We start from the raw sequence: 24,999 nt of genomic DNA, 5'->3' as shown, positions 1-24,999 counted from the left end.
TTCCAGAATTTCGTTAAAGAAAACAATTATAACTCTGGCTATTCTTGTTAGCCATAGAAATTTCCAGTCCCTTTTTGAAACTTGTGAGGTTCTTGGACTCAACAACTTCCTGTGGCAATGAGTTTTTTATATATAAGGCCTGATCCAAAGTCCGTTGAAGTCAACAGGAGTCTTCCATTGCCTTCAGAGGGCTTTGGACCCAGATCCATGTTCTACTTGGTTCTGGACTGGTTAATATCTGAAAGGAATTGAAGTTCTTCCAATGCATTAGAGAAGAGCAAAACTAAAATACAATTTTGAGACTTTAGAGGCATCTACTTACAAGGACAGATCTGAAGAACTAATAGAAATATAGCTTGGCTTAGTATGACTAAAAGGAAACACAAAAACAGCCCACAGTTATTTAAAGAGTTTAAATGCCAAATATGCAGAAGAATTACTTAGGGTGGGAATATTACTTAGAGCAATAGAATAAAATTAAATACAGGAACATATAAAGCTGACTATCAAGAAGGAAAATAATCCTAATAGTGACTATGAAATAGTCTCTCACTGGAAGTGGTGGGAGTTTCATTAACTGGGTCATTTAAAACTGGGCTGGACAGAGCATAGGAGAATCTCCGGTAGGGGACAATGATTCAGTATCTGCAGAAAGGACAATATACCCTAGTAGCCTTTAAGGCCAGAAGGGATCAATATCTAGTTAGGAGATCAGACGAGATGATCATAATGACCCCTTCTGGCCTTAAAATATATAAAATTAGAGTTGGAAGAGGAGTATTAGCTACATCTTGAAGTTGTTTCTCGGGCAAAGCTCCCACAGAAGTCCAGAAAAGTCCCATGCGAGGCAGTGGTATTTTTAGGTGGGTGAGCAGCTCAACAGTATATTGTACTTTCTGTCCATCCTTTATATGTGTGCCCGTATTTCATGCCTGGTGTGAAATGACTGGGCTTGACTATCTAATAAGTATAGTTAATGGCAATATGTTTGTAATGGTTCCTTAATTGGGAGTTCCTCATTAGTGAGTGGGTCATGGGGAAATTCAGCCTAAGTGACCTGGCTTGTGTAAACCAAAGTTGAAAGTGTTCTGTGTTTTCCCAAGTTCATCATTCCATTGACGTAACTTCAGCCTACAGAGCTGCCCTCCCACCTTGAGCAGTCAATCATGACAAACGGAGCAGGAGCCCTTAAGCCTGGGATTTTGGATATAGTGAAGAAAATACTATAAACTGTAAATCAAAGATGATGTCTAGTTTTATGAGAATTTTGCCTGAAGACATATTTTTATTCCCAAAAGCCTCTTTGCTAAAGCATTTATTACTGATCCTAATTCCTCTTGCAAACTTAGTTAATACTCGTGGATATCTTTTGCATACAGAATAGCCCACATGCCGTTAGACTGATGTGTCTCACTGGCTGAAACTGGGATGAGCAGAGTAGACTACAAAGTGGAAGGGAGGATAGCCGAAAGGGATGTTCAGCTTAAAATAAAATTGTTACATATATAAAAACGTTATTTGTGATGAATATTCCATTCTTCTAATTAGAATTGTCACAAATGTAATATAGCTCACAGGAACCTCCAAACATATTGGACCTAGCTATGCAGTAGGATGGGTATCTCCAACTCTTATCCCCCCATTTACCAGACAAGGAATTATGGAGAGCATTTTTCTTTCTTTTTCCTCCAGTTCTCACTAATGACAGAAAATGGGGTACTCACACGACTATCAGTTCCTGGACTGAATCCAAGTTTTTTACTGGAAGGTCGACCCATACCAATAATGGCAGCTTTGAAGGTCTTCTCTCCACACGAAACTTTGTGCTTTCTTTCACACCACACTTTATGCATCGGAAAAACAACATTCATAAAGCCACTGTCCTGAATGACAACTTGTCTAGTGAGTGGGAAGTGTGTTCAAAGGGCTTGGACAGCTCACTGAGACTCTGGAGAGCTGGGTTCGGTTCAGTTCTTAGCTCTGTCATATGCATCTAGTGTGACCCTAAGTAAGTCACTTAAGCCACACTGTGCTATGATTCTCCATTTTGTAATCCAGAACAAAACCTCACAGGGATGTTGAGGGACCCATGAACAGATAACTAAGGCCAATATGATTTGGGGCTGCATTCTCAGACACATGATGTCAAAGAGGAGGAAGATAACACAATAATCCTATAGACAATTCTGGTAACTGCATCTGGAATATGCAGTCATTTCTGGGTACCACATTAGTCGAAAGAGATTGACAGAGTGGAGGGAGTTCTGGGAAGAATAACAAAATGTTCATTGATGGGAAGGGCTGATGCACTAGGAAAGATTAGAAAAGCTTGTCACATGGTTGATTAAAGGGGAGGGGATAGAACAGTCTGTAAAAGTTTGAGGCATGTAAATGTCAAGGCTGCAACGTAAGTATTTAAAGTTTGCAAGGAGCTTTCTTGGGAAGCACCGGGATGAAATTAAGAAAGAGAAAAGCCAAAGCTGAATGGCAGAAAAAATATTTTACGAAATAGCTATTAAGGTGTGATATAGTCTCCTCTGGGAAGTGGCGGATGTCCCATCACTTTGGATAATTAAAGTTTGCCTGGAAGTTTCCACTATCAGGGAGTGGACATTAGACTGGATGATAGCATGGCAACAGCTCCATTTCTAATTGTAAGCAGGTCTGTGATTTAGAGAAATAGTCTCCTAACAGCAGCAGTGGAGCCCCCCGAAATCTGACTTTAACTCAGTCATTGGAGAATACGCTCGCGTGTGGTTCTCAACCTGGGGGACACAAACAGGTGTTGGGGCATGATGACTTTGCCCTTCCTATATTGCTAAATGGGAGGGGGTGGCCTGATTTGGAAAAGCATGTCCTGATATGGAGGAAGTTGAGAGTCACTGCCCTTGTGGATAATTTTACAACACTCTTTTCTATTCTGGCTCTTATGTTGGTCCATTACAGTGTTCTGAGACCCTATCGTCCCCTTGTACTGGCAAGGGGAAGGATTAGCTGATCTAATAATGGATTTTTTTCTATCTCCAATTTCTGCAATTTTCAAAATTTGGCTCCAGTATGAAACAACTGTTATCTGAGTCAAGATAGCCTGCATGAAGCATATCATTGTTTGGAGCCTGTGAGCTGAGATGGAAAGGAAATATTACCACCAATGCATCTTGTTTTAACAAGGATGAGGATAAAAGAAATGTTTCCAGAAACGATCTAACTTTGAAACCAGAGTATCAAATCCACGTGCAGCCACCCAATGGTAGAAGAAGCTTTGGATCTTGAGTTCCATTTCAGGGAATGTTCTTATTGCTTAGGGTGTGTTTGTGTTGCATCTGAGTAATAGTTATCTCATTTCCTTCAGCCAGCAAGTAAGGAGCATTGGAAGTGTGTGATGGCACTAATGAGAGAGCTGGGACGAGGGGAAAAGAATGTCCAGTTAGTCAAGATTTGAAATCTGCCATTTTGTTGCCTCCTTCCCAAATCTCATTGCTCTGATATGGATAAAAGTAATTTTAAAAGGTGATTTACCCTAGTGCGTTATTGGCCTAATAGTCAAAAAATCACAATATAACTGTTGTTTTATTCTAGATCTAGGTTTTGGGCTGCATTTGTTGCTAGGAATTCATAGGTGGAAGGTCACATGTTGTAAAAAATCAAGGAGTTTTCCCATAGCATGACAGCCTAAAACTCTCTGAAAATACAAAGCAAGCCTTATAGTAACATTTAAAATCTACTATGGAAATTACACAATTATTTTATGGTAGCTGTGCGATTCCTTTGGGATCTATTGTAACATCACTGTACACTGAATTGCACACAATCCATCACAAGCCACTTTGCAGATAAAGATCCTTAGCGTATTTTTCTGGAATAATATCAAGTAGCAAACTAAACGCAAGAGAGAGCATTACTGTCTGATTAACCAAGATTGGAAGTATGTGTGGGAAAATCCAGAGGCTATAAGAAGGGATTTAAGTGAATTAAATGGTGGGAATCTTCCCTAAAGATCAGTGCTGAACTATTGCCTCACTATGGTGCTAAGGGACTTTGTTGTTGAAGTTGCCATCTTTTGAACGTCACAGAAAATCAAGCTCTTGATTCCTTGTGGTCATAAAATGTCCTGTGCCCCTTTTCACTAGGGTAGTAGTGTCTTTTCCAAATTCCAACTCAGTTATTCTGCAGCTTTCAAATTACCCTTGTAGTTTTAGTAAATACAATATTCATTTTCTGCTCTAAAATGTTGTGTGGCCTTAACATGCTCTGTTAAACTACAGCTATGCTCCGCCTCTGAAGGTGGTTGTCCTTGAGAAGTAGAGGAAATCATTCCTTTGCAAGAGAGTTTGTGCAATCAGAATGAAATCTGCTTGGCAAATGGGATTCAAGAGGAGAAAAGGTGTTGTGCTGGCCCACCACAAAGAGATGAATTTCACCCTTACTTAGTCTCTGTCTACAATATGAGTTGGGGGATATGATTCCCCCGCTTGTGTATGCATACTTGCGTGAACTCGCATTGAGCTAGTGCAAGTGTAAATATCAGTGTAGCTGCAGTTATGGGTATTGGCAGCAGAGGCATGGCTGAGCCTGGCCAAGCACATACCCACAGGTTTGTACTCAGCATGGCTTCCCCGTGCCTCCACTGCTGATACCAGTGCTCCTGCAGCTACACTGCTGCTTATATTTGCACTCGGTCGATGCGAACTAGTGTGAGAATGTGGACACGAGCCGGGGAATCACACCCCTAGCTCAAAGTGTAGATGGAATCTTAATAAAAGTTTGTAAATTGCTATGGGACCAGCTAGATGACGGAAGGCAAATGTAAGATCTTAATCATAATACCAGTTGGCACAGAACATGTAAGTAATTAGCTAAAATGTCATCCAAATCTTGAGTTTCAGAAATGACGGGGTAAACCTGCAAAGTTTAGATAAGCTTCCAACATTCTTGGATGTTTAGCTGAATTAATCCAAACCTGTTGGTCTGAAAGTCTTGTGTGATTAAGCTTTCTTGTCAGGTTTTATGCACTTTAGTTTTGGGAGATTTGATATTTTCTTGCAGTGCCTTGGCGTATTTGGAGTGCACCTCTGCTTTCTATAAAGCCATAATTCTGTTGCTAGAGGTTTAAGAGTTTCACAGTTTTCCTTTTTTTGCGTCTCCACTAGAAGCCTTTGATTGTATCAGGGCCCTGGGAATAAACCCAAGCCTAGAAACACCTTAGCTAGCAGCCTTAGCTTCTGTGCCATAGTAGCTCACTGAACCGCCATCCTGACCAACAGCCTTAATACTAAAGACCTACAGACTCACAGCAGCTATACCCCGGGCCCCTGACTGGATAGACAGTCAGCCTCTTGTTAGCTATTGGAACTTTATAAAGGTCCCAACAGGAAGAGGAGCACCAGACTTTTGCCTGCCGGTTGCTGCTTAGACTGTCTCGCCTGACTTTGCCTTGCCCCATTGCCTCCCCGGCCCACTAACCTGGACCCTTGGATTGTCTCTTCTGCCTACTGACCTCTGCGAGAACTCTGACCATTTCCCTGGATTGCCTCTAATACTGATCAATCTCCCAGCTACCCGACCACTTGACTACTCCTCTAGACTGCCCCCTAATCTATGTTGGCCACCAGACTTCTCAGATTGCACTGTAGGAGAGCTGGTTGAAAATTTTCTAGTGGATTTTTTTTTTCATCAGAAAATGATGTATTGTCAAAATCAAAGCTTTCCTCAGGAGCGTGTTCATTTCAACAACTTTATGTTTTGGGGGAAAAAATTGAAATGAAGTGTTTTGATAGGGTCAAAATGTTCCCTTTGGTCCTTATCAAAACCGAATGTTTCCACTTTTTATTCCAGAGCAACTTTTTCATTTGGAAACTTATTTTTATCTTATATTGTATTATAAATTATAGTATACAATAAAAAAGTCAAAATCAAAACAAAAATTTTTGATTGAACTGAAACAAAAAAATGTCAGAACTCTCAGTTTTGGGGGAAATTTCTAAATGGTTCGTTTTAATTTGGAAAGAAGTTGAATTTTGAAATATTGGAATTAACCTGCAGAACGAAAATTCCAAGTTTCAACAGCCTCTGTTCTATAGCACTCATGAGCAAAGCTAGAAATAGTCAAAGAACACACCAGTGAGCCATCCGTGATTATGTGATGGAGTTGCTGGTGATAGCAGGGGACTGCTCTCAATGACCCTTCCATTCCTATGTTTGACATTAGTATATGTTAAGGATACTGTGACAGGGTATACCAGGCTCAGAGGCCCCTTACTGGAGGCCTCCAGGTCCCACCACACCCCTTCCCAGAAAAGAGCAGTAGAGAAGTCCACCAGGCTGCCTACAGTGGCTACGGGAGAAGCAGCGAATGATACAGGCTGCAGGGAGCAGATAATCGGGGACCAGTAGGCTCACATAAGAGGAGCTGCAGGGCCAGAGTCACTCAGTTGCTGCCTGGAGCTGGAGGAGTGAGGACCGTGTTCCAAGCTAGCTGAAGAAGCAGCAGGACCATGGACAGATCAGTTGCTGGCAATGACTGGGAGAGCAAAAGGGAGCTCCTGGCTGACTGCTGGTACTGAGCCAAAGATAGTTGCTGGCAGGGACTGGGGAAGAAAGAGGGAGCTTCTGGCTGGCTGTTGGGACTGAAGATATAAGAACAGCTGGGGCCAGAAAGGCCCAAAAAGGATGAAGAGTCTCCAAGGACATTCTACTCAATGTTTTTTTTGCCTCTGTCTTCACAGACAAGGTCAGCTGTCAGACTACTGCACTGGGCAGCACATAATGGGAAGGAGGTGAGTAGCCCCTCAGTGATGAAAGAACAGGTTCAGGACTATTTAGAAAAGCTGGACATACACAAGTCCCTGGGGCTGGATGCAATGCATCCGAGGGTGCTGAGAGAGTTGGCTGATGTGATTGCAGAGTCATTGGCTATTATCTTTGAAAACTCATGGAGATCGGGGGAGGTCGCGGACGATTGTTGGTGTCCATCTTTAAAAAAGGGAAGAAGGAGGATCTGAGGAACTACAGAGCAGTCAGCCTCACCTCAGTCCCTAGAAAAATCATGGAGCAGGTCCTTAAGGAATCCATTCTGAAGCACTTGGAGGAGAGGTAGGTGATCACCAAGGACAAGTCATACCCGACCAACCTGATTGCCTTCTATGATGAGATGACTGGCTCTGTGGATGTGGGGAAAGTAGTGGACATGATATACCTTGACTTTAGCAAAGCTTTGATATGGTCTCCCACAGTATTCTTTTCAGCAAATTAAAGAAGTATGGGTTGGATAAATGGACTATAAGATGAATATAAAGCTGGCTAGATCATTGGGCTCAACGGGTAGTGATCAAAGTCTCAATGTCTAGTTGGCAGCCAGTAACAAACGGAGCTAGTTTTCTTCAACATCTTAATTATTGATCTAGATGATTGGGTGGATTGCACCCTCAGCATCTTCACGGAGGGCACTAAACTGGGGGGAGTGTTAGATATGCTGGAGGGTAGGGATTGGCAAATAGGAGGATTTGGACCAAAAGAAATCTGATGAGATTCAACAAGGACAAATGCAGAGTCCTGCACTTAGGTCAGGACAATCCCATCCACTGCTACAGCTGGGGGACTAACTGGATAGGCAGAAATTCTGCAGAAAAAGACTTAGGGGTTACAGTGGACAAGAAGTTAGATATGAATCAACAGTGTGCCCTTGTTGCCAAGAAGGTTAACAGCATATTGGCCTGCATTAGTAGGAGCATTGCCAGCAGATCGAGGGAAGTGATTATGCCCCTCTATTTGACACTGGTGAGGCCACGTCTGGAGTAATGTGTCCAGTTTTGGACCCCCCACTACAAAAAGGATGTGGACAAATTTGGAGAGAGTCCAGCGGAGAGCAACAAAAATGATTAGGGGGCTGGGCATGTGACTTTTGAGGAGAGGCTGAGGGAACTGGGCTTATTTAGTCTGCCGAAGAGAAGAGAGAGGGAGGATTTGATAGCAGTCTTTAACTACCTGAAGAGGTCTTTCCAGGGAGGATGGAGCTAGGTTATTTTCAGTGTTGACAGATGACAGAACAAGAACAATGGTCTCAAGTTGCAGTGGGGGAGGTCTAGGTTGGATATTAGGCAAAACTTTTTCACTAGGAGGATGGTGAAGCACTGGAATGCGTTACCTAGGTAGGTGGTGGAATCTCCACCCTTAGAGGTTTTTAAGGTGTGGCTTGACAAAACCCTGGTTGGGATGATTTAATTGGGATTGGCCATGCTTTGAGCACGGGGTTGGTCTAGATGACCTCCTGAGGTCCCTTCCAACCCTAATCTTCTATGATTCTGGTCCTGGCATGAGATTCTGCCAATTGTTTCATGTGGTTAAGAGTGAAAACACTGCTGAAGCCATGAAAACAATTTAGCAATCTGCATTAGACAGCACAAAGGCGATCTAACCATAGAATCACTGTTTCTCAAGAGATAGGGCGGGATCTAACATAGCCTCCAGAATCCTTTTAATTTGGAGGCACAAATAGTTTGATTGCCATTAAATCTAACAGCTGGCAACACAAAGAGTCAAGAAAGAATTTGGAGCCAAGGAGTAATATTTCCGCCTTCCCAGGATGAACTGTGAGAGAGTTCATTGATACTCCAGTTCCGACGTCCAACACATCAGAGCAGCAACCAAGAACTGTTACACATGAGTCAGCCTATGCGTCTCCAGCATAACGGTGATGAAAACTGAGTTTTCTGCTTTATAATCTGGCAGTGATAATATCTGCTGTGGAATAGCAATGATGAGTGAATCAGAAAAGGTTTGCAAAAGAATACCCAAGGTTAAATCTTGAGGTTCTGACTCAGTGTATGCTCAGCCTTTACTTAGGCAGTGGGAATCATGGGGAATTCATTCTTCTTTCCTGTGGAAGCTTGACTGATCTTAAACCAATCTCTGGCGACTGGGGTACTTGTTCTGGCCTTCTGCAGAGGATTTCTTACACTGAAGCATTTGGTACCAGCAATTGTCAGTGACAGGATATTGGAGTAGTTGGATCTTGGGTATGACCCAGTCTGGAGGTGCCTATGTTCCTTACTCCACAAATAACCCTATTAATTTCAATGGAGTAATTCTTACCAATGACAAGTAAACCCGGGAGGTTGATGAGCTAAAACTTGTACGTATAAATCCAAAGGTTAATCTTAATAGAGCGTTGAACTGTACATATGTGTCCTTTTAAAAGGAGAAAAACACTGTTACATTTCCTGCTCCTTCAAGGCCAGGCATGAGTCACATCTGCAGAGCCGTGCAAGGAAGCTTGCACCGTAGGTTAATTTCAGGAAAGAAGGATTTGGAAACAAAGATCATGGCCATTTCTGGGCCCGATTATCATTTACATCAAGACCCTTTGACACCACTCTAGCAATACAAAGGGGCCTTAGTATAAATGAGAATCAGGCCTACCTGTATCTTTTTCCCCTCGTTCACATGCTATGTGAATAACCACACTCCCAGCACCCATCTGCTTAAAATAGGCATGCCAGGAGATTCACCCTGAAACAAAACCCAGCCCCACACATCAAAAGGAACCTGGTTCCCATGTGAAATGTTTTTTTTCCTGCAGATGCACCAATTAGGCTTGGAAACAGGGAGGTGAAGCTAAGCGCTGGCAGGAAGCTATGCAGCTTTTGAAAAGTCGCTCTGCAGTAGAGTCCCAGAGTTTATCACTTACAGTTAACCTCTGATTGGGGAGGATCCCTGCTGTTCCTGAGGGAGAACACAGCTCTAGAAGGAAGTTCCCTACAAGTCTGAGTGTGCTCGTCTTATACCCAAGACCTTCTTATATAAAAAATGTAATGTATGACATCTCATAATATTTTCATATTGGGTAACTACAGAGAATATTTTGGCAAGGGTGCTTAATCTAAAATGTTCAATTTTAATCAGCTTGAACTATGGTCTGTCTTTCTGTGAACTGAAAACCACCAATCAATTTTCCTTTATCTTTTTTTCTGTTTTTCTTACCCAAGGCGATGCCTTTTGTAAAAGGGTATTTATTTTTAATGGATTTTTTAATGAATTTTTCAGTCAAGCTATTAATAATGCCATTAATTATAGGCAGCTTGTATTAAAGTGCATGCCGGCCTCTTAATCCTGACCCCCAGCTATTGGCTTGCAGCTAATCCAGCCTGGTGTTTGGCAGTGAGGTGCGGACCTCAACCAGTGGCTGCTAGGAAACAGGATCGGGAGACAGAGCTAAAGGATAAGAAGGGGGTGGAGGGGATAGAATTTTTAGTATATACTTTGCCAGAGGGGGTGAAGTTTAAAGCCAGATGATATGTTAGTGTTGTGGGGATAATCCTGAAGATGTGGTGCAAGCACTTAGGAGGAAGTTCCCCAGTGGAAGGCTTTGCTCTGCCTGAAAGGCCTGGTCTTTTTGATAACCCCACAGGAGGACTGTGCTAACTTACCTGAGGCTGTTGTGTGACTGCTGCTCCACTTCAATCTGCTTAAAAGATCTACCAGACAGAAGGCCACGCAACATAATAGATTCTACCAACACCCCCTTCCTCCCTCCCGCCCCCATACACACTGCTCATTTGACATAGTTGTTAGGCAAGGTGCTAATTATCAGCCGGCTGAAAGATAATAAAAGGGACCGATCCTTCTCCCATTGGAGTTGGTGACTGGTTTCCCATCAGTGAGAGCAGCATGAGACCCTAAATATTTCAGTCTTTGTGCTTTAGTTCATCACCTGTGTGTGTGTTTGTTCTAACACTGAGGCAAGCATTAGAAAAGTCTTTGAATGATTCATTTTGTGCCAGTGAAGTTTCAGAGGCTTTTGGGGGGCAGAGGGGAGTTCTATGTTTAATTTGTTTTGTTGTTCCTAGGCGTGTCTCCATTCTTGGTAGCTCATGAATGAAATTTTCCTCTTTAAAAAGAACTGTGGTCCCATGGATCATGTATTTGGCCTGTTGTTGGTGAGGATCTGACCCACTGTAGTATAATTCTGGACAACATTTTTTCAAATGTGGATGCCTGAGGAGGAAAATCCTTCCTCTGGATGCTCAGATGCCCATGTAGGTGCATAATTACCATCTTTAATTGACAGTTGACAGTTAATGTAAACATCCTATTTCCAAATGCAGCTTTTGGACACCATATTTATTGAAGAGTCAACAATGCACTCAGTGCTGCATGAGGCAGAAAGGAAGACAGCCCCTGTCCAAAGGAGCATACAATCTGGATTTATTGTCTTGAGATATTTATTTTTTGCTTCTCTTCTTGTCAGAATTGCAGAAGAAATGAGTCTTTAGAAGGGATTTGAATGCATGGGCTGGCAGGTAAGTAACTAGATGCCACCCATTTGTCATCTGCTTTGAAAAATGGGCTTCCCATGTCCCTATTAAAAAGAGAGGCTTGTGACATGACATTAATATCTGGATCCAGAGTTGGAACACCAGCAAAGACTGGGGCTGCTTGGATCTGGGATTTTGGTTCAGGCCCACAGCTACAGTAACATGAAGGGTGAGACCTTCAATTGGTGTAAATCAGTTTCATTCCAGGGAGATCAGAGGAGATATGCTGACTTGCACTAGCTGATGATCTACTCCTAAAAATCTCTGTCCAATCTTTCTTTTACAGCTTTGCTTCTCTTTGATAGAGAAACAAGCAAATTCAGATGGTGTGGAATGTAAAATGTTGGCATTGTTCCCAACCCTTTCCATTCCTATCACTACTGGGCATTTGAGACTTTATGATGAATATTCTAACCTCTATCTTTAATGATGGGTCTTCATACTGGGCTCCCATTCACCACTGTTGCAAACCTCCCATTCTAATGTAGGTGCTTCAGGTCCCAGCTCATGATTACCAGCATCTCAAACTCCATGATGCATAAAAGAGCACACAACTGGAGGGAAAGAAGTGTGCACCATTGTCCCATATCATACAAGGTTTCTGCCTGGGGTATGATACAGTTATGCAAAAAGGTTGGGAGCCACTGGCATAGCACAATAGGTATATTTCACCCTTGTATTCACAGAGTGACGTCTTCATTCAATTTCAGTTGACCAATATTGGTTTTCCATTAAAAGCAGTACATTTGATCACGTGTCCCCAAATAGACCATTTGTTTGTTGACGGAAAAAAGTTGCCTGCTCCATTGATAGATGAACTTGAATCTGATCAAATTAGTTTCCTACCTTAAATGTTCTAATGCTGGTATGATGTACCCTTTTCATTTGCACTTGCAGATCCCACTTCTGCTTCTTCGGGGACAGCAGACAAATGGCTAAAATTTCAAAAGCACAAAGGCAAGTAGGAACCTGAAGCTCTTTGAAAGTCAGTAGGACTGGATGGTGCTCCTATTGCAGCCAGGATTTTGAAAAAAGAGGGAGTATTTGAAGCCATTTGGGTACAATTTTCAAAGAAAGCGTAAGTCCTATTTTCAAAAATAAATGGCTAATTTTTACTTTTATTTTTTCCAGTAATAATGGGTGACATTACTATTTTTCCCATCCCAATTCCACACACAATGTTAGCAATTTCATGTAAATAACTCTACAATCCATCTCAGGGTTTTTTTTTAATAGCAGTCTTAGTTTTAGTATTTTTCTGGTCACATGTGAGGATAGTTGAAGTGGCTCAGATTAAGTAAGAACTGACCCTTACACTTGATCATCTACAATTTAAGGCCAAAGAGAACCAAACGTGTTGAGATTTTAATTGCTTATTTCATCTGTTGTTTCAGCGGTAATGCCTTTTTGTGTATATTCTTACTGAGAGCACAATACAAGTTATTTTGAAGAAATAGGTGACATTCTGGGTGAACGTTTTTGATTAAGAAAGCTGGGCCTATTTAATCTTGAGAAAAGATGACCAGAGGTGGGGACCTGATCAGTCTTTGGATATGTTAAGGGCTGTTATAAGGAGAACGATGATCAATTGGTCTCCGCGTCCACTGCATATAGGAAAGAAATAATCAGCTTAATCTGCAGCAAGGGAGATTTCAATTAGATATTAGGAAAAGCTTCCTAATTTAAAGGAATATTAAGTACTTGACTAGACTTTTAAGGGAGGTTGTGGAATCCTTATCCTTGGAGATTTTTATGAACTGGTTAGACAAACATCTGTTAAGGATGGTTGAAGTATACTTGGTCCTGCCTTTGCATGGGGAAGTTGAAGTAGATGATCTCTCAAGGTCCCTTACAGTTATAAATTTCTATGAGTCTGATTTTCATTAACTATAATCTTTATATCTCCTATTTCCAATCCGAGCTCGAAGCAGAAATGTTGAAATACAATGCCACAAAAAACATACGATCTGCTGAGATTTCTAGACTGAATTTGCAGACACAAGAGGTTTGGATAATTCAAATCATGTACCCGGTCCTGCAATTAAGCTTCCCATAGGCACAAGTGTCTACCTGTGTGAACTCATTGCTTGATTTGGTCCAAGGTTTGGACATGAAGCCATCATTTTGAATGCTTATCCAAATAGAGCTTCTGAAACTTTTGAGGTTTACCTGTCACTTTTATTTTCTCTATATACCAGTGTTCAGAAATGTCAGGGCTTTTTACATTGTGAATGAAAAGGATATTAGCCTGTAATTCCAAGGTCAGATGGAAAATGAGTTTGATCAGACAAGAAAGAAAGAAAATCCATGTGTTCAGAAAAGATAACTGTAAACATATTTAAGAGAAATGAGTCTGATGGCTTCAGCCAGCTTTCCTGAGCTGTATGAAATTTTGTCATTGAAAGGTTATACTGTTTGAAATTTTGTTATGAGCTAAAAACCGGGCACATTCTGCTCCAAAATGCTGCTGTGACAATTCACTTAAAACAGGCTCTTTCCTAGTGAACATGAGCATATTGCTGACTGCAAAAGTGGCTTCAAAACTCAGTTTGATATTCTTCTTCCAATTTGAAAAAAGAGCCATTTCACCAAATTTCACAGAAAAGTGAAACATGAGGGAAAACAAACTTGAAAATCACCAGAAACGAAATAGGGAAAATGTTAATGTAAAACTTCATTGGAAATTTTCTCTTTGGTCCACATAGCTTTATTACTTTCGGCCCAGTTTCAGCAAGTAAAAATGGGCAAATAATTGATTTTTTTGATTCAGTGGTTGGTTGCAAAAGATTTGAGGGGAGCCCCTTTGGGCTTTGTTCTAAAGTCGGGATTTAAACCTGAACCTCCTACATCCCAGGTGAGTGCCCTAATCCCTGGGCTAAAGGTGATAAGGGGTAGGAGAGTGTGGTACCAGCACCAGGGCCATCCCTACCACCACCACCTCCTCTGGCAATTTTGTGAATGGCTGTAACTGTTCATGTCAAATTTGCAAATAGCTTTGAGTCAAGTTAACCTGCATTTTTTTGTCAAATAAACTATTAATCCAAAAAACGTCACCTAGCTCTAGTCTTACCCTCGGCCTAAAATTACAGATGTGAGTAGTGAGACAAATGCTCAAACACCTCGCTGAATTGGGACCTCCATTTTCATAAGTAATTCCTAGTAGAGCTCAGGAAAACTGTCAGTCCCTTTCAGAGACCCTGAAAGGCTTTCAGCACATTCGAGGGTTGTCTTTTCAGGTCAAGACTGAGATGTAGAGAAAGGGAGAGGGAACTGCATTGTGCTTGCTTGACATATCCCGTATTTTATTTCTGGATAAACAGCGCACTTCAGCTTGCCCTCCTTCTGATTCATCACTCCTCACAAAGACTGCATTCAGCAAATGAGGCACAATATTTCAATACCAGCTCTGTCCCTTGTGCATATCTTTTGTCTTTGTTACCATTTTCATGGGCTACGTACATCTAAATTCAGGTTCCTTGTGACTCTTTTTTCCTCCCCCCGGTAAATGAAATAAAAAAGATGATGTTTGTTGATTTTTCTCTACTTCACTCGGTGTGGAAAAGATTAGGATGCCCTTACTCGCACTGAATAGCAACTTGCACCAGGAGCAGTTCCATTAATGCCAAAGGGCTGGATACTTGGTTGGTGCAAATCTGCATAATCCCATTAACTTCAGTGGAGTTGTTCAGATTTATGCCATGAGGATCTATCCTATTTGGACGACTTGTATAAGTAACTGCTCACCAGTGGAAATAAGGGGTTCACAGGCTGAAATTCAATCTTGTTAGCACATTTCTTTACCTTTTAAAATGAAAGATTCACAGTGCAACATCCCACCTACCCAAATTTTCCCTAAAGTTTCAACAGGATGCTGCTCAGCGTCCTGTCATTGGAGATTTTTAAGAACAGTTTAGACAAACATCTATCAGGATCTGCAGTATACTTAATCCTCCCTCAGTGTGGGGGATGCACTACGTGTCTTCTTTAGACTTTTCCAGCTCCAAATGTCTCTCTTGAATTATTCAAAGTAAACAATCTCTGTTGTGACTTTAATCTCTCCTGCCATTTTTTTTCTGTTCAGAAATCATTGATGAATTGATCCTCCTTTCTATAAACATGTTTACGTTTTTTTAATATTTGCCAAAGCACTAGACTGAACTTTTTTTTCCCATCAGGTTTTTTTAAAACTGTCCACTCTGACTTTTCATGGTGTATGATTGGTCATTTATGTCACATGGTATTAACATTTCTGTTTCTTGGCTGGATGGCTGAATCTTTTCAAACATAACTACAGTTCATAGTAAATAAGACTTTCAGACGAATAATCATCTGTGCTAAAATTTGTGATGCTTTAATAATTTTGTATTGCTTTTACCAATACGTGTCAGTTATCTGAATATTTGTGAATAACCCATCATATGACCCCCTAAATAGCAGTGGAGTGAATTTATCCATTTATCCATGAATATATTAGCAAATCTGTTTTTTCCATTATTTGATACAGGTTCTTTTTTCTGCTGCCTATCCCGAGCTCTGGTGAAGCATTTTTGTGTGCTGTTAAACACCTATTGGCTGTCACCTACTGGCTACAGAAGACTACATGTCGATGGTGAAATGATCCCCGTGTGGAGTTTGTGTATCAGTTTGAAAAGTTTGCAAAACTCTTTGGAATATAAGCTGTGTAATGCTGGTAAATAAAAGATCAGCAGGATCATAGATTCAGAGTAATCCAATGGAAGGAGCCTTGGGAAGGGTACTTGGGTTCTCTTATTGGCTCCACCATTGACCTGTTTTGTCGCCTAAGAGAATTTCAAGGCTTTTGTTTCTCCATGTATAAAATTGGAATAATCCTTCTTTCTAATGCACTTTGTGATTTATAGATCAAAATGCTATAAAAAGGCCTAATACTATTATGTTGTCACCATACCATTAGCGATCCGCAAGCAATCCCAAATTTGCTGATGTATAATCTGTATAACTCTCTCAACATATTTTATGATCATTTAAACATTGTATGTAAGCAGAGAGGTGAGAGTTTAGGCCTGTGATTATGATTTCAGAGGTTGCGGAAGAGGGGGAACTAGTCTAATTTTGGAACACTTGGTGTCAATCTCCTTTTTGTAACATGAAACATTGTAACTGCTTGGATTGCAAATTCTTTGGGGGCAGGGACTGTCTTTTTGTTCCGTGTTTGTTCTGCACCTATCACAGAGGTGTCCTGATCCATGATGGGCAATACAAGTAATAAACAATAATAATATCACCACTGCATTCCCCTAAAACAAATACAAGCCATAGCATGAGTTAATTTGTTCTCAGCACTTACAAATTCTGGTGTTGCATGCATTAGCCTCTGAACAGATTTCACTGTCTCGTGGACAAGCTGCACAGGAAGTTCCACATACCTATCCCTGCTGAAGGGCTAAAAGCACAGAGGAATTGCTATTTTGTAGGAATGTGTGCGTTTTCAGTCGGAAATGTCTGACCATACTTCCCATGTATCTGAAATAATTCTCTGGTTGCAAATCATTGGAAGAAGGGAATAGTTCCTGCTTTGTCTTTATTGAATGAGCTGGTGACAAACTAAAAAAGCTGTTAGGGAGATAAAAAGATCAAAATAATTTGCTAAGCATTATCATACTGTCTGTGTCCAACCAAAGCAATTTCTCTCCCTCTGTGGAAATGACTGTTCCTGAGAAGACGTAGCTTTTGAAAGGGATTAATCCTTGTGGAATGTTTTCATTCTTCGGCCCTCTGTCCCCTTTTATTTTTTTCGAACTATGAATGTTCCAAACATGGAGCTGCTGCTGGCCGACAGAAAAATCAAACCACTGTTCACCACCTCTCCCCGTAGAGCACACAACACACCAGTTATTTGGCTTAAAAAGGGCTAATATTTCAATGGAGGCCCTTAAATTAGGCACGCCAATTGTATGTATGAGCACACAGGCAGAATATGGCATGCACAAAAAGCGCAAAGCCAGTCGTAAGAAACATTTATGCTGCTGGGCTACTCTGCAGAAGTTAGCACAGTCTAATGTAAGTGGAGCCAAGTGTTCTGGCATCACTGCGGTGCAGGGACTATTATTATTATCTAAATTATGAGAGCTCCTAGCAGCCCCAACTGAGACTGGGGCTACAGTGTGGTGGGTGTTGTGCGGACACATAGTAAGAGACGGTCCCTGCCTGGAAGAGATTACAATCTCAATAGACATGGCAGGATTCTTATCCCCATTTTACAGATGAGCTAATCTCCCGGTGGCTACTTTAGGTACCTTAACGCTAGGCATGATACCGCTGAGTATCACCACACCTAAGTTCCTTTGTCAACCTAGCCCATAACTTTCCTCATCTGTGGGAAATTAGCCCTTTTGAAGCACTGACCATTCTTTGCCTATCAGGTCGGGATCACTGCTACACATGCAACCACCAACTTCCAGTCCAGTGATTAATTCATCTAAAATGGGTCCAAAATAGAGTTACTTCATGTTAGGTGCAATATATTTTGTGTTAGAAACGTATCGTCTATGATTTTTAGAATCTCTAATGGTACTTTCTACTGGCTGCATGAGACCTCCAGCATTTGTTTCCCAGGTTGAAGTCCTCCATAATAACACAGTATTTTTGTTTCTATGCATTACAGACAGGTGCATAAGTAACAGCACATTCTGTTCTCTGGTTTGATTGAGCGGTCTGTAACAAACTCCCACCAATACCCCTTCCTGAACTTTGTTTAGCATATTGATCCATATGCACTGAAGATTCTGAGGTTTTAAGCAATAACTGTAAAATTGGTAATGGTGTCTTTAATGCAGAGTGCCACCCTACACCTTTTTAACCCATTCCATCCTTCCTATGCAGATTGAAATCAGGATTCATGTGTGTGTATGTGAGAGAAAGAAAGAGAGAGAGAGTCTCCATGAACCAAATTCCGTTCTCCATTACCAGGGTAAATCAGGAATAACTCTACGGAAGTCAAATAATCAATGATCTCTTCTGCTGAGATCAGAATTTGATCGTTTGTTGTTACATGCATAAGGGGTGGTGTGGGAGAAAGTGCGAAGTGCTTGTTGGGAAATGTGACATTGCACGGCAATGAAATCTGGTAGCATTGGTGGAGCAGAGGTGGAAGTCAGTAGCTCGATAGTATATTAGAGATGATAGGCAGAGCAGGGCTAAGCCATAAAGGGCCTGAAAAAGTGAGTCTGGTAGTTTGATGTGGTGGAGAAGATAGGGGGTGATGTTTGAAGCAGTGAGACAGAAAATGATCTTTGCAACAGCATTTTGAACAGATGTAAGTGGGGGGCAAAAAATCATTTGCCAAGGCCAGAAAGGAGGAGGATGCAGTAATCAAAATGTCAGCTGAAGTCCCCAATGGGAGTTTTAGCTGTGTAGATGGAGAAGAAAGGCCTTTCTGAAGGAAACATCATCATGGTGCTGTATTTTTCAGGCCCTGTCAGGGTAAGTGAAGAGGAAACATCCTTTCCAGTGGTTTAAAAGGTGTTTATTTATAATTAGAGGACCAACAGCTCCGGTCCAAAACCTGGCCACGCTGTAAGAATTTCACATCCAGATTTGCAATTGAATTTTATGATTGGCTGGCTACTCTTTCTCTAATAGGCTGAACCCAAATGCCACTAATGTTTGGCTCTGATTCTTGATGCTTGCTTTAACCTGTCTCAGTTTATAATGTGTCAGTTCATACACAAATACCCTATTACTATTTTACAGTTTTAAATAGTTCAGGCCAACTCTTCAGTTGGTCTTTGCTCCATTGATGTCAACCAAGCACCTGGCTCGTCTGCTTTCCAAATGCATCTTTACTATTTGCCTTTAGGACAATCTCCTTCCATGTGTTAGTTTAAGTGGCAATATGAAAGCTGTGTGTGGCTATATACACACTGCACACCATGAAACTTGGGCTATTTTTTTTTTTCTTTAGGAAAGGAGAGGGCTCAAAATGGTTTCATGATTTTCCTCCCATTGTCCTGTAAAAGCAAATGTAACATACAAGGGGAAAAACCTACTTGCATACAGCAGACGCATTTCTGGGCATCAACATACTTAGCAGAGGGAGCGTGTTCAATTAGTCTCTTTCCCACAAGCTACCCAGTTAGTCTCCCTCTGGAAAATAGGTGAGAAATGCTTATATTCCTCTCAATATGTTAATCAGACAACTGGTATCACAGTTCTCTAACGGTGTAATACCAGTCCCCCTTGGCAGATATATTTTATTTGGATAATGATGTGAAATTTAAGATCTACGTTTCAATTGTACAGAGCCATAGGCAGTTGTCAATTTTAGTGACAGACATAGACCTGGAGCTAAATTCCTGTGCACAAGCAAAAATTCCAACAAGCGTAGCACAATTCCGATCCCTTAATAGAAATACATTTTCTCCCGTTGAGGGGCAGTATTTTTAAACTCTGCATTGCTTCTCCTGGCGCTGGCAAATCATTAATGCTCTCAAATATTTCCTTCCACCTGGACAGTCTGGTTACTTGAGCTCTCAGGGAGCCTGCCACAAAACCTGATGGATATCTGTCTTTTTCTGCCTAAAGTGCCCAACACTTTGGTATTTCGGTGGTGTTGTAAAATTAAGAATCACCCATTTTTCTCTTCCAATAGAACACTGCTGTATATAATTCTGTCTTGCCATGCTCATCTGAATTCCTGCCATTCATGGGTGGCATTATCACTATTAATGAATGCTGTGGGCTGGATCTCTGCTAGTCACTTTGGAATATATTAACTTTGCATTATCCTTTATGTGTGGTACAGGGGTCCCTTTTGGGTCCAACTGGACTCATTTGGAGGTAAGGCTATTTCCTTTCCCCCTTTACTGCTGGTAGCTAATAAGAAACCCCATCGTTTCAGGGGTTAGGATCAAACTGCAGGCACATGTTTGTAGGCTGGTTGTTTGCATGGAATTTTGGGGGAAGATTTTAGCTTTTAAGTTTGAAAATTCCAGCAGTGCTCACAAGGACTCACATGAACCCCCTGGAAAAGATGAGCTGCAATGCCTAGGATGCTCTTTTCTTCCCCAAAGTGATTCTAATGCTGACAAAACCAGTCTCTAGACCTGCCACAGAGTTCAAGACCAGAAGACACCATGAGGTCATCTAATCTGACCTCCTGTACATCACAGCTCACTGCACACCACCCAGCCACTTGCACACCATGTCCAATCTGACTCAGAGTAGGAACAATAGGAGCAGTAACGGCGGCAGCTGGTTCTGCCAGGCTATGGCCTAATGGGTAAAAGACTAAGTTAGCACTCTGGAGATACGGGGTCTAGGCCTACTTCTGACGTTAGTCTAGTGGTGAATTTCAACAAGTTATTTCAAGCTGGGGTTTCAAAAGCATTTAGGTGCAGTGAGGCACCTAATGGGATATTTTCATAGGCCAGATGCTCAGCATTTTCAGAAAATCAGGCATCTCAGAACTGGGAGTCACTTCTGAAAATCTTAGTTTAAATATTCACCACTTGTCTAGTCCAGTTTTGCTTTTACTCTTCTTGCTGACTGCTTCTTGTTTTCCAGCTCATGGTATAAACCGAAATGACAGGATCAAGATAATTACCTCGGTATTTAATATGGGGGGAAAAAAAACACTTTTCTTAAAGCTAAATTAAGGGTAAACTTTTCAAAATCTCCTGTCACTTAGAAGCCCTATGTCCTATTTTCAAAAGTGCCTTATAAAGTGAGCCCACATCCCATTAATTTTCAGTGAGACTTGGGCTCTCACAGGACAGATTTTCAAAGTTGTTTAAGTGCCTAAAGTTGCAGATAGTGCCAATTTTGCATCACTGGGTTCCTAAAAAGTTTAAGAAAATCTGACCCTCTGGACTTGTCTACACTGTTAGTTCATGACAAGACAGGATGTGAATCTATGACACCCCAGCTTATCACACAATAACATCCTCTGAGGACTCTGGTACAAAGCATTAAAATCAAGCCACATTCTGAGACTTTCAGCATGCAATAGCGGGGTCCACATGGCATAATACTGCATGATATGCTGGTGCACTGAAGATCCACAGCCTGTCTTGCTATGCAGTAACGTGCCATGTAGACAAAACCTTAGTCACTTTTAAAAAATTTCACCCTCTTAATTCTCTATTCGAGACTCCTCAGTCAGGATCTGATCTTACCATAATGAAGTTTTGCCGAAGACATCACTAGGACCGGGCACAGGGCCTGTCATTGTAACTCAGATTCCTGGCACAGAAGCCGTTATTTCCCCCTGTTAAAAGCACGTTCTGAAAAATGCCTTGCAGAGCGGAAGAGTTTCCAGTTTCCCAAAGAATCCAGGGGACGGTGGGCTTTAATCATATTTACGCTCCTTTCAAACTAGATTAGCCATTCCTGTTGGTAACAAACCCACGGTGCCACATGTCACGCTGGAAGTGTGATGAGCTTTAGCACTCTGGGATTTGAAAACAGAAGCTGACGGTTTTTTTGTTCACGTTTGTTTTGATAGTGAAATTTTTTTTTCTTTTTCTTTTTGAGATTCTGCCTCTATTGATCTTTAATGGCTTCCAGATGGGATCGTGTTTGCCCGTTTTATAGTCTGAGCTCTTCAAGACTGAGAAATCCATTGGAGTGCAAAGAGGCAGCCCATTAGCTAATAAAAAGAAAAAGGCACTGCAAATATACTAATAAAGTTTGAAATGTTGTAATATATTAATGAGATGACAACTGCACAGGAAACAGACCTTGGTTGACTGAATGGAATAACGAGGGTGTTTTAACTGGCTTAAAGTGGAGGTAACAGCTGTGCAGTAAGAATGTCTATAAAACATTGCTTATATTTTTGAACTGTAGCTAAAACAACAAGTAAACTGGTCTCCCAGCAAAGACCCTTGATTGCCAGTTAATTTAGTGGGATTCCTCTGGGGGAGAAGGTAGCATCAGGGTTGCTGTGGGTTTGAGGACGTCAGTGACAGAAATATATCGCTGAACCTATGCTTCATGTGTGTTGGGCAGTCGTTCTAGCCAGGGAAAATTCTTGAGCAGTAGTTTTAAAGTTCCATCTAGACAACGTTAATAATAGGGTCTTGAGCCTGACTCTCAATTGCCATGCGCACGCTGTAGTTATTTACACCAATTCCAAGGGTGTGTAAAACTCCCCCCAATCACAAAGGTAGCATTCCCCTTCGAGGCACTATTCAGGCTTTGTTTACTGTTGTTATTAATTAATTATTTGTATTACAGAAGCAGCTAGAGGCCCTACAGTGAGGTACTGTACGTACATCTAGAAAGAGACCGTCCTAGCCATGAAGAGCTTATCATCTAAATCGGCAAGACAGACAAAGGAAGTATTATTCCTATGATACAGAGGGGGAACTGAGAAGGGCATGTCCACAGATGGAGTTATTCAGGAGGGCAACGGTTGATTATATTTTCATAGCGTTTAGGCGCCCTGGTCATGAACCAGAGCTCTATAAGTGCTGGGTGTGGTTAAAAAAAAGAAAAAAAAGACAGTCCCTGCTCCTAAGATCTTACAATCTACTTATAAGACATGAGACAGGCAGTGCTCCTTGCACACCGGCATTCTAATTGTTGTCAAGCTTTTTGCAAGCATCCCAGAAAGAAGAGTTTCAAGGAGGCATTTGAAAGAGGATAATGAGGCAGCTTTCCCCATCATTATGGGGAAATCCTCCCAAGCCAGAGAGGCAGCATGGGAAAAAAGCTCAAAGGTGCTTGTTTCAGAATTAACAAATGGGCGATGGAGTCTGGTGTTGTGAGCCAATGGGAGGCAGGAGTTTATATGAACAAGTTAGGGTAGGTAGCAGTGGGGATAGGTCCTGAAAGGCCTTGCAAGTGAAGACTAGTAACTTGCGATTGATAGGATAGTGACGAGGGAGCCAGTGAAGGGATTCAAAGAAAGGGGTGACACGGCCAACGCGGCAGGCTAGGAAAATGATCTTTGCAGCATCATTCTGAATGGACGTGAGTGGGACAAGACTGCCTTTCATAGATTCCAAGGCCAGAAGAGATCATTGCGATCCTCTCGTCTGACCACCTGTATAACACAGGCCATAGAGCTTCCCCGGAATAATTCCTAGAGTGTATATTAGTCCCCGGGCACTTGACAAACTGTTGTCTTCACAACACCCTGGTGAGGTAGGGAAGTGCTGCTCTTCCCATTTTACAAGTGGCCCCAGAGCACATGTAAAGCCTGTGGTGGAGCAAAGCCTGACCCCACAGCTCCCGATTCCCTAACTAACTCTTTGTTGACGTTAGAGAGAAAGATGTTGCAGTATTTGAGATGTGAGCTGATATGGGCCTGGACAAGGGTTTTAGTGGTGTGGATGGATAGAAAAGGCTGCATCTTGCAGATGTTTAATGGCTATTAAGTTCACACCCTAACTTAATCCAAATTCATTTTCAAGTGTAGACAAGCCTTTAGTAGCTTGCTTGATGTCACACAGACAGCCTGTGGCAGCCCTGGGAACTGAACCAAGCATTTACAAGTGCCAATGCAGTGACATAGCCAGCTAACCTTTCTATTTGTTACCCTGGAGCCTTTTTTCCTTTTGGAGCAAGTCACCCCACCTTCCCAAGAGCTATCTTTAGGATAGCTGTCATCGAGGTATCTTATTGCACCTTCAGGACAGTAAGCCCAGGATATATTAGGAAGTATAAAAGGTTCATTGACTGTATTCTGGTTCCTTTCTTCAAATAATAGACATGCGGCGTATGAGTTGTGGGAGTGTGTGTAGCCTTGTAATTGCAGCCTTAATACGAATGCATGGTACAGCACTGCACTTCTACAGCGACAAGGAAAATGACAATAAGATTAAGAACAAAGGTTTGATTATAAAAGCAACATCAAACGTCAGCATAACCCACCTCCCTTCTCCTCTCTCTCCCCTGTCGCTGCAGAAATGGATGGTGCTGCCCTTTGGTTTTCAGTTGCAAAAAATCTTCATTAAAGTTGAAGAATTAAATATAGCACTTTAGCTAATTAATTACAGTTTGATCATTTTGACACCTCCAAATGACTCAGCCACATACCTTGAAGCTTTGTCAACTCAATTGCATCTTTATTTTTGTTGCCTTTAACCAACAATGAAGACTAATGCCACTCTTTCTAGTTTTCAATCACCTCTACAGAAGTGCTCCCCTGGCAATGTGCAAGGACAGACCTAATTAATCCCTCATCTGCCCTGCGTTGCGTCTATCCATCACACTGGCAGTTGGAACTGCTGCTTGTTTTAAGGCTATTGCTGGAATGAAATGCTCATCTGGTTTTCAATAATTTTACCACAAGTGGCGATTTGTAATTAGAAAGGGCAGAATCTAAATTTTGATTTTTTTTTGGTTCTTGTTTTAGGAAAAGGAGGAGACGGCAGGAGGTGGGTAATAACAACGACAAGAAAAGCTGTCGCACAGCATGGCGGGTGCGTTAACTTTTGGCACCGGGAAGAATAATGGGATTCTGGCCTGGTTAAAAAAGAACAAAAGTTTGTGTTGATGTGGCTCCACACAGGTTAGGGATCAAGTGCTTGAAGATGCTAGCACGCTTCATCTGAATTATTGGAAGCGTAGCACTTCAGAACATCCACAAAGGCTGCAGGAGAAGCAAAACAAAAACACTATCCCCCCTACTCCTTTGTCTTTCTCACCTATTAAGCTTCTCTCATCAAACCTTCTCCAGAGTAATTATATGACTACATTT

This window comes from Emydura macquarii, unplaced genomic scaffold (assembly GCF_026122565.2).
Source record: "Emydura macquarii macquarii isolate MOO-44397 ecotype Brisbane River unplaced genomic scaffold, CSIRO-AGI_Emac_v2 contig_1041, whole genome shotgun sequence".
NCBI lineage: Eukaryota > Metazoa > Chordata > Testudines > Chelidae > Emydura > Emydura macquarii.
Note: the sequence above shows the minus strand (reverse complement) of the source record.